Below are 12,098 nucleotides of genomic sequence, written 5' to 3'. Positions count from 1 at the left end.
ATAACATGGAAAATATAGCCTGCTCGTTTCACTACTTGTAAACATTGTTGTACACATATAGCCAAATAAGATTTGCTGTCTGCTGTACAGGTATCCAACTACGCCTAATAAGTATATTACATGTCATATTACTCTATGCAAAACTATGTAACATCATATACTGATTGACCGCCTCCGTGGTCTAATGGTAGAGAGTCCGCCCGGAGAGCGGAAGGTCCGGAGTTCGATCCCCAGCCGCGTCATACCAAAAGACGTTAAAAGATGTTACTTCTTGTTACCCAGTCTGGCGCTCGGCATTAAGGGGCTAAAACAAGGACTGGTCGGCTCGGAGTCCGTATACTGTGTGTGTGTATTCATGTTAAACTGCGGCATGGTATCTCAGTGAGCTAGCACTATAAATCGACATCAGTCCGGACTAGTACAAGCAGCCACACACACACATCTGCATGCGCGTCGCTATACAAGTGCAATAATCTTGGACGCGACGTTAAACCCCATTTCACCTCACCTCATATACTGATTTGAATAAAAAATATTATAAAAACAACAACTGTATGATACCATACACAATAACAACTAAAGGGGGCAGGCGCGCCGGTGACCTGGACTCCTTTCACCACATGGGTACCTATTGTGTGAAACCTATTTTTGGTGACCCTTGCAGTGATATTGTTGGAATATTGCCAAAAGCGGCGTAAAACAATATCCACTACCTCACAATAATAAAAAAATCATGTAAGAATTACATATGTGCACATCTGAGTTATTAAGGAATAGTAAAGACATAACGGTTCGCGATGGTAAAAATACTATAATCTCAGCGCAAGTACCATGAAAGTACAGTTTAGAGAGATGGAAGTAGGCCTTCACCTTTATTTTCGCATGAAGGCACATTGCTGAACGAAGAATTTTATATAAACCTGATATATGTATCTATAAAAAGGTATTTCAAATGTGCCTTGTGAGAGCAAATATGATAGATTTTATGGAACAAGTAGTAGATGGATAGAGTTTATGGATCAAGTGATGATCAAGTATACTGCAGGATTTAGTGTGCACATCCATGCTTGCAACACAATAGGCTTTGAGCGTAAGGCGTAATTCTACCATCCTGGGTGCCGTTGTACAAAACAACCTTAGCGCTACGACTGTCGTAAGTCTATGTTAAGTATGGGAGTTACGATCACCTTAGCTCTAAGATCGCTTTGTACAACGGCACCCTGACTTTTAAGGAACAGGCGTTCTGATTGCTCCGGCAGTGATATAAACGATATGTTAGACCATGATGTTGTTTATGGCCTCAAACCCACCAGGCAGGATTTTCAAGATACTGATCTTACTTAATAAGCGTTTCTAAAAAAACGTGTTGTGGTTCCTAGATTATTCAAAGCAAGTGGGGCAATATTTTTATGCGGCATAGTTTTCAAACAATTATTGAGCGAGTGTAGGTAGAAAGACCGCCTCCGTGGTCTAGTGGTAGAGCATCCGCCCGGAGAGCCGGGGTTCGATCCCCGACCGCGTCATACCAAAAGACGTTAAAAGATGGAACCTGTTGTTTCCCAGTCTGGCGCTCGGCATTAAGGGGCTAAAACAAGGACTGGTCGGCTCGGAGTCAGTATACTGTGTCTGAGTGGGTTATTCATGTTAAACTGCGGCATGGTATCTCAGTGAGCTAGCACTATAAATCGGCATCAGTCCGGACTAGTACAAGCAGCCACACAAACACACACACACGTACATGCACGTCGCTATATAAGTGGAATAATCTTGGACGCGACGTTAAACCCCATTTCACCTCAATTTAGAAAGCCATTGAGTTTAACGCCGCTTTAAACAGTATTCCAATCATATCACCTCGTGTCGGAGGAGGAAAGCCCGAAATGACACAGGTCTCAGACGTGAACCACTTTGGTGAAACCCATGGGTTCAAGTTAGAGACTTGGAAATATAACAACAATTACTGCAAAGCATGTAACATAAGGTATAGGTGGTGAGACGTCCGGCCATATTGTCATATCTCATAACGCTACAGATGAGACTTAAGAAGACCTGTGCAATTGAAGAACCAATCAATGGATCAGTTAATTGCAAATTCATATATGGTTATTAACGTGTGCCAGTAATTGGGGCTAAAAGGTTCGACTGAAATCAAAAGCATTGTAAATATTACCATGCTCAACAATCCATTGCGTTTTTCCTGTGTACGTTTTGACGTTGTAGTCGTTTCCTTGTGTAAAAACCTTCTCTGTATGTTTAGCGAAATCAATAATACGAGACAGATGTACAAAGAGTGTACGATGGATGTTCAAAGAGTGTACGAATGTGTATTTCCTCCTTGTTAACTGTGGCTTACATTATCTTGTAAATCCGTATTTTCTAACAAACATAGTGCCATTTATTGCACACTTTCTTTTAAAAAGTTGACAATATTCGTGTCATAAATAATGTTGATATTAATTCCAACAGTTGCAGCTGAACCATGCTTCTGGTAGGGCAGGACATGTTCACCCTTTTTGCGAACGCCTGGTGTTGTCACTGAGTTTCAGTGATCTATTTATGTAATTTTCACCGCTCTTTTGCCTTGTACGCCAAATGGAAACTGTTTCGTTTCATAATCAAGATGGTTATTTTCTTGAGTTGACGGTTAGGATGTCAATGTTTGTCAGCACCATTCTCATGGTCATTGGTTTCGCCAAGGTGGTGAAGGTCAAATAAAGCCTGATGACCCCACGGGTATATCTAAGGTGTCTTTTTGGGGTTAATCAATAGTACACAATATTACTTTTAAATGGCAACGGCCTGATCGGTAATTTATTCTAACGTTTCTTGATTAGACCAGAAAATCAAAACACAATGGAAAAGAGACGAATGTTTAAAAGAAATTATAATTAAAATGTTTGGGGTCAAGTCAGCTAACTCACTAAAGAGTAATAGTTTAGCACGGGTCGCATAATGGATTTAGACTGAAATACGCTGGAACTGCAATCAAACGCATTTCTGATCCGTTACATGTGTTGTGAGATATGATCAATCTGATAACGGGCCATTAACACAATGTATGGTTGTGCGCTGTGACAGTGTCATGAAAAAGTTCCCAAATGAGATCTGGCCATTGTGATTAAAGCTGAAATGGGGGTAATTTCTAACAGGGGTTAGTCGCTTTTATTATACAAATGTCTGAGCTATTCAAATCTGATATATTCTATTTTTTTTGTACAATATTTAAAAGGTAATATTAGTAGGTTTAACGCAATACATGATACAGTTTTCTGGTGCAAACATAAAATATAATATATGTAATATATACTTACCACACAATACAATAACATTGATACAAGTGTTACTAATTATGACATTTGAAAATCTACCAAAACGTGATTTATAAAAATAATACTTTCAGTACGTTGTAGATGCTATTAAAGGAAAAGATGTCATCTTTATTGTGAGGAACACAACGTTTCGGAGTATATATGCTCACTCCTTCATCAGGTGAATGAATGCCATGAGGCAGAGAGCATATGTACGGACAAAATAATAAGATAACAAAAGGAAAGCAATAGACAGTGAAAGCCAGAACTTAAGTACTGGCATCCATACCCTCAGCGCTAATTACTGTAATGTTTTGGCTTCCATTGTCTATTGCTAATCACCTATCAGCGCCAACCATCTGTTGGCTTTCCTTGTTATTTTCTACCCTTTGTTATTTTCTACCTTTTGTTATCTAATTATTTCGTTGTCCTTACATGTACATATATATACTCTCTGCCTCATGGCATTCATTCACCTGATGAAGGAGTAAGCATGTACTCCGAAACGTTGTGTTCCTCATAATAAAGAAGTTGACATCCATATATTCTCTTCCTTATGTGTATCACTTCTAAATGCCTTTCAAAGAGCTAACACAGTTTTGTCAAGACGAATAATAATGTAATACTTACCATCAAGGAGGTGACAATGACGATGATGTTTTACCTTAGGTAATCGTCACAATGGCAGAACTATAATTGTTCAATAAAATATGGAATATACATACAGCGACAGGGGAAGACACAGATAAATCCTCGGCCACATTATACCAAGGAAATCCAATATTAGTCAGTAATGCAGTTGTCGACATCACGATCGATGCCACCGACCCAGCAGACCGCTAGGTGGCAGTAGTGATGCTTATGTAAATAATGCCAAAATAAATACCTTGGGTGGTGAAGACCTCGCAGGATGATAAGAAGCGATAATGCCTCTGGTAAAAGCACAATCTATAAATCTATAGTTTTTCATCGTGGGGGAAATACTGAAATATTGATCGAAGACTCAGTGTGAGAGTTAACATTGCGCCGTCGGTAAAGCTGTTCTAATCAAGTGTTTGAAAGGGATGGTCCTTGATAATCATTAAAGTGAATCTTTCCAACCACTTGTAGGAATCATCTGGAAGAATTCACACGTATTGATGTCACAGCAAATATCACTTATTTATATTCCTCGAATGACATGTATTTTAGGTAATAAATATTGTATTTTTGCCAATGATGGGTTTTTCCAATGTATAACAAATATAAATACGAAGGTGCATTTCGGACAATGCATATTGAAGTTTTCTTACACAACATGTACACGACTGTGTAATTATCTGTTGTTTCAAGTTTTGAGACATGTGAAAAAACGTCGTGGCTGCGATGCGATCACGTGAGAGTCACGTGTTCTCAATTACAATTATCAGTTTAATTTATGTAACAGTGATTATACTGAATATTATATGTATTTGATTTATTTTAAAATGTGGCGATGTATTAATGAGATCATTTTGTGGTAAGTCGATAATGCGGGAAGGGTGGGTATCGGTATAACAGGGTTGTTATACGGTAATCGACGATGATAAAAATGTCAATATAACACGTCCATTTGGTTACAGGCCGACAAAGCCACCTTTCGAAAATAGATAGCCCAAATTGATGTGGCTCTCGCGGCAATGGTTATGGTTGCGTGATTGTATAATGTGGCTCTCGCGGCTATGCTGTCAAAATTGTGATTCTAACAGGTTACCGTATATAACAAAACAAGTCTTGTTTTCTCATTTTCTATTCAACAAGGATAACATATTCATCAGCAGGAGAGTCAGCAGGAGAGGCATCAAGCCACACATCATCCACTTTGTCACGAGGTACTAGAGGGAGGGCAGCAGCTCTTGTCACCAGAAAGAAACACCCTCTAACTAATGTCCAAGGAAATACCTCAGTCACGGCATTGTGAGCTGCACGTTCAAAGTCCAACTGAATTGTAAGTAGGGCAAACTCTAGACCTCCTCTACTAGCAAAATCGCATAGGCACTGAAACATGTTGACATAACTTTTGTTCGATTGGACAACAAACAGTAAACTAATGGAAACATATGGCCAAACACCTCAGCATGTAAACAATAAATCTGATCAAACAACTTGGGACAGGCATAAAATGTACCATCACAAAATACAATGTCTGCAGTACACAAATGTTCAATGTTCTTGTCTGTAGTGAAGATGATGATGTCGTCACTAACACGGTGTAGGAACTGGTCGCCTCGCTCAGTCTGGGAGTACCGCGCTTAGTAATTTAAATGTGGGACACTCATATAAAGGTATCGGTAATCGGATTAATTAATTACCCGCTAGAATAGGCAAAATGCACTCAGCTGAAAATGTGGCTTTACCGGCAATAGCCATTTCTGAAATGTGGCTCTCCCGGCTAGACACCGTCCATTTACACTACAGAGGAACAATAGGCGTGATCTATAGCTAGCCAATCAGCGTGCAGCAAAATTTATAATTGGCATGGGGATTGAAAATAGTTTCCTCGATAGCTCTTAGAGTAAAATGTGTCCATGTCTTTGGGACGAAAAAGACTACTCGGCCTTCAGTCAAGCTACATAAACACTCACGGGTAACTGTCAAAAGCCTCTATCCGAACTTATCGTGAACATTCTACAGCAGGTAATCAGGCATAACAGTTCCTGTTAGGTTATCTTATTTGGCTGTTTATCGGATTGTGATATCATGTTTACAAGATTGGGTTATCGCATCGATAATATTATCCATTATTTGGTAATGTGCAAGATATGTATCAGTCAATCACATATTCAACAAAGAATTAAAAAAAAATCTTTTATTGATTCATTTTTATTATTTCATTGTTATCTCCCTGGGGAGTATACAACCCTTATGAGGCGCTAGAACATTAACAACTACATTGCCATTTCATCTTACCGGGTACGCATGCAATGACAGAGGCGTATTTCGAAAACAACTCTCTTGCACCTGTAAATGTGCTTCGTTGTGATGCAGGGCCGAAGCCCTACAAACTCTCAGACGTCAAGTTTTCCCAACACCTCACCCATCCAACGATTCTCCGCAACAACGCTGCTTAACTGCGCCTAACTTTGTATCATATATTGTCAGTCCCAATGTTATGTTCAAATCCAGAATTTTGTTGTTGAAAAAATAGAACAGTCTCATTTTTGTTACACACACACGCACGCGCGCACACACACACACACACACACACACACGTGCGCTCACACGCACACACACACACATTAGTCAAATTGTGCATGCTTAACTTCCCATGGTGTGAAACGGGAGTCTTAAATAACGCATGGTCTATGTTGTTATTATGTTCTTCCAGCAACCCATTCAAATCAATGAATTGAAGCCCTCTGTCCTTGGCGTGACGTTCAAGATCCATATTTGTGGATGTGTGGGAAACCGGAGCAGCTGACAAATCTATTTTATTGATCCAGATATTGATAAGTGATATCCGGAAACGTAGATTAATGTAAAGTAATGATTGTGTCAACGCAGACTGATTTCATTTGAAACTGAACCAACCAGATTAAAAAAAGACTGCACTTGCTGTATGAAGTGAACGTAAAGATCACGATTTGGGGGTGGGGTGGGGGGGGGGGGGGGGGGGGTGGGGGGGGGGTGGGGGAGAGTTTCTGGGGCTTCGGTCCTTCCCCCCAATGAAGCAAATGTAACACAGGTGGTGTCTCATCGGGCAAGTAACGCGGACATATTAATCCATGATGTCACTGAAACCGTTCAAAACGGCGTTAAACGCTACTCACTCATCTGTTTTAACGGTTAGGCTGTCAGGTGCGGAGTGGGGTGTGGTCACTGGCTACTCGTTCACTGTTTTTGTTTGTTTGATGTTTAACGACGCACTCAGCAATATGCCAGCTATATGACGGTGGTTTGTAAATAATCGAGTCTGGACCAGCAATCCAGTGATTGATATCATGAGCATCGATCCACGCAATTTGGGATCGATGACATGTATCAACCAAATCAGCGAGCCTGACCACCCGATCCCGTTAGTCGCCTTTTACGACAAGTATAGTCACCTTTTACGGCAAGCATGGGTTGCTGAAGACCTATTCTACCCCGGAATCTTCACAGATCCCATGCAATTAGGATACCAAGTCAGCGAGCCTGACCACCCGATCCCGTTGGTCGCCTCTTACGACAAGAATAGTCACCTTTTACGGCAAGCATGGGTTGAGGAAGACCTATTGTACCCCGGATCTTCACGGATCTCATTCACTTTAAGCCAGATAAGACTAGAATGTCCTTCGCGCGACAATTTCAAATTTATTCTCTCGCGCTTTTGTGTGAATCAGTTTGTAAGTAATAATAAGCCAAAAGCTACCGTAAATGGGTATGCCTGTATACATTATGAAAGCTAACTGCAGATGTTTACGTGCACTTTCAATTCCTTTTATGTCAAACGTTCACAGAAGATGGACTGAAATACAGCTTTTCGTAAGTCGACCATTTTCAGCGGAAATGGCCGATCGTGTTAAAAGTGGTCCATTCCATTCGTGACCAACTCGTGTTATTCCGGGACAGGCTACGGAAAGGGGCACAGTTTAATGTATTCAATCATACTGTATAATTCTGCACGTCCCGATGTGCTTTAAATTGCATCTAAAATATAAATAATATATGGGGAAAATGCGTGAACCATTATGCAACAAGTTGACAATTATTTTAGGTATGCCCGTTTGCGCTAAGACGGAACCCGGTCGCAAAAATGGCCACGAGATGGGCACGAGTCGCTATTCGGCTTGTCCCGGAATAACACGAGTTGGTCACGAATGGAATGGAAAGTGGTGTTTGTGCAACAACGTCGAGTTTCGTGCATTAACCAACATGACGCCAAAGCGTAATTCGCCCACCAAAAAGGTTCACATTGTCCAGGAAGCTGTCAATGTGTAAGGTACCTCTGATTATTGTCTGATATTAGAGACCCGTGAAGATCCGGGTTAGCATAGGTCTGCCGTAAAAAGAGACTATGCTTGTCGTAAGAGGCGACTAACGGCGACATCGTATCCCAATTGCGTCGATCGATGCTTATGAAATCGATCACTGGATTGTCTGGTCCAAACTCGATTATTTACAGACCGCCGCCATATAGCTGGAATATTGCTGAGTACGGTGTTAAACAACAAACAAAATCTGACATTAGATTATTTACGTTTTCTAAATGGATAGACAAGTGTCTCGAAGCAGAGTCTATTTTGGATGTAAACGAATTGAAAAGTTAATTATAAACAGTATGTATCTTTCTTGTTTTGCGTCTATGGATACTGTGGATAAATTGACAGTTGGACATGCACAAATGAACATACCTTTTATGAGAGCTTCACTTCTCGAGGATATGATCTGCAATGTTTACAATTTTCAGTTCAACTCCTCTGGGTATATTTGCTTGATGAAATGTCATGAGTATCTTGCGATATTCACACATATAGTCTTGGGCATCAAAGACCTAATCTCATTAACATATCTGTGTTAAGATAATTTTGCCTTGGAGACAAATTCCATCTTTTCTAAAATGACAAATGATAACTAGTTGGGCAGATTAAGCGCAAACTGTGGGGGATGATATAAGCACTTTACAAGCATTCGGCAGTTTTAATTTGGACATAAGTGTTCTCGCTGATGCATGACGCCTTTAACCGTATTGGTCATCATAATGAGGCGGCCATTTGGACGGGGTGGTCAAGCTTGGTGACATGGTTGATAGGGTGTCATCGCATGTCTCTTTGGCAAGTGTATCTTTCACAGGCCTCCATCAGCTGGACTGGTGTTAAATGTTGCGAAAAACAACAAACAAACGCATACATGTCGGATCGACACTCGGCTTCATACAAAACTTTCACGTCGCATTTCATCGAAACGATATTCCAACAAGAAAAGTCACGTTTTGTTCCGTCTTTTAAACCCTCCGCTTTTAAAGGCTATCACCAGCGATAAGGCAACCTCAGTCAAGTGTCGAAAATGTGCACGGCTTACAGGGGGGAGATATTCTAGAGTCATGTTAGTATTTAGGCGAATTGTAAACGTAATTGAACAGACAATTTGTCTGCAATTATTTTGTTTTTGAAACGGTACAGAAAAATATAGCGTTAATTATTGACTCTCCTCACTTCAATCACTATATATATGAAAATATACCTGCAAGTTACACAAACCGTGTTTACCTCCCTTACCTCACAGCCACGATAGCAACAACATGTACTCATTAATTTTATTATTTTTTGTGGTCTTTAAATAATCGAGTCTGGACCAGACAATCCATTGATTGACATAAGTATCGATCCACACAACTGGGATACGAAGTCAACATGCATCAACCAAGTCAGCGAGCATAGTCACCATTTACGTCAAGCATGGGTTGCTGAAGACCGATTCTACCCCGCTTGGGTTTGTCAATCTTTGATCCCAGGTGTGTCGGCACCCACTCATGGGGTAACATCAGAACCTGCAGAGGTATGCCAGGAAGAAAACACATGACAGTATTTATTGTTGTAAACATTGTTTATTGTGAAAAAATATATTATCCGAGTCTTCTGTGTTTTCTCCTATTGTCAAACAAGTTGATACAACATGGGCCATGAATGAATGGAGTGATGGATTGACAAGACATGGAACAATATGTACTATCAACATCGACTGGTGGCTACAGTCACTGGATATGCACAGATCACAAGACAGCAGCCCAGTCATACAAAATTGTGTGACAAGGGTATGGCATCATCCCTTTATAACAATCTTTGATATTACTGAGAAACATATCAACATAAAGTTCATTAAATCTTCTCTAAATTATATTAACAAAAGGCAAAGGAGAACTGAAACTAGCTGATAAATGTTTGCATCAAGTCACGAGAAAATACCAAAATAATCACCAAGAAACCTTGATGACAATTGAGCAAATATCGTTCAAGGATAATGTTACATCCGTTGTTGGACAACATTAGACTGATCACCCAATAGATAAGGCCACCCGTATTGGGATAGTGAGTGAGTGAGTTGGGTTTAACATCGCTTTTAACAGTATTCCAGTTATATCGCGGCGTGTCAGCTTAATGTGGGAGGAAAGCCCGAAGTGATGCATGTCTCAGATGTTTACCAATTCGGTGAAACCCATGAGCATGGTGTTAACAAACCTAGAAACATAATCGGGGCGATCTTGGATTTGAACCCACAATCATAGGTTTCTGACGTAACCAAGGGACGCAGTTCTGCACAGCGAATCATGGTGCCTTAGACGACTGGGCCACCTGTGTTGTGCCCCCCATATTGGGATAATAGTACACGACCAGTACTATCAGTACTGGGAAGTAACTAGTACTGTGACAGTATTCTGTACACCTCTAGTACTATGACAGTAACCAGTACAGTCATTCCTTGTTCACTTGTGGAGAAACTCAGTTCGAACGTATATCATATTACAATTTGTCTCACAACTTTTGGTCAAACAGGAATTTCATAATTTTCAACATGGACAAATCCAAAGCACAGCACATCAGCTAAAGAGCCCCAGTGCACATCAGTCTGTAGATAACTCGTTCAGATTACCAAACAGAACCAACTTTTGTTATAATTTTTGGATTTGTAATGAGAAATGATGGTACATGGACAACAGTATTGCCCATTAATCCCTAACTAAGAAGAATGAGGGATACATAACTGCCCTACTGAGTGAGTGAGTGAGTATGGTTTTACGTCGCTTTTAGCAATATTCCAGCAATATCACGGCGGGGGACACCAGAAATGGGCTTCACACATTGTACCCATGTCGGGAATCGAACCTGGGTCTTGGGTGTGACGAGCTAATGCTTTAACACTAGGCTACCCGACCGCCCCTCTGCCCTACTGAACACTGTTTGCTGTACTTGGCATTTCAAACACATCTTGAGTATTAACTGACATTAAAAATAATAACAGAGAATACTTAAAATAACTAGTTGTACCGGTTGTCATGTTCCACATAACTCTCAATGTTTGTTATGGGACTTCAACTTTCTCTTTGTACATAAAATGGTAACAAAGTGTAAATGAGAAAATAACACTCACATTGCACACAAGCCAGACAGCTACGCAAGGAGCAAACACACGTCATCTCTAAAGTCCCACTGAATTCTTATCACCATATTGCCAACACAAGCAAACTCACAACAGGGCAACTTTCAATGTGTGTTCGAAGGACTGGGCGCCCACTATATTCACTGAATCAAAATTTTCAAAGTCGGGTAAAGAATTTCAAGACGGAGCCGCAGTGAGATTATATACAATTGATGGTGCTAAGTTGTGTAGTAAATAGTTAGTCATCCAGTCGTAAGAGAGCATAACTTATGAAAATATGGTGATAAATATTTCTTGTGATTTCAGGATGAAAAACAACATGATAAAAATATGTACAATATGGCCCCAAATCAAAAAGCCTTAAAACTTTGTTCATGATATGGCTGAAAAGTCAGGCAAAGAGTGCTGATTATGCATACAAAAGTATCAAAATTAGATCGTGAATAAATAAATAATTCTATGTGAAAACCTGCTAATGCGTCATGACTAGAACATATGGACATACAGTTGCATTGGTAAATAGAAATGGCTACCACACAAAGAATCTTTTGTATCACTTACTAAAGTAGTTTTCACAATCAAAGAGATCCAAGCAAAGTGATTGTCTCAGCTCCATACTTTCAGAGGGGCCCACAACAGTTGCTAAGTTGAGATTGTTGGAAGGAACATGACAGCTTTGGGAATCTGCCAATCCTT

Source organism: Haliotis cracherodii, unplaced genomic scaffold (genome assembly GCF_022045235.1).
Source record: "Haliotis cracherodii isolate W230 unplaced genomic scaffold, xgHalCrac1.p SCAF_2, whole genome shotgun sequence".
In the NCBI taxonomy this organism is placed as follows: Eukaryota; Metazoa; Mollusca; class Gastropoda; order Lepetellida; family Haliotidae; genus Haliotis; species Haliotis cracherodii.
Note: the sequence above shows the minus strand (reverse complement) of the source record.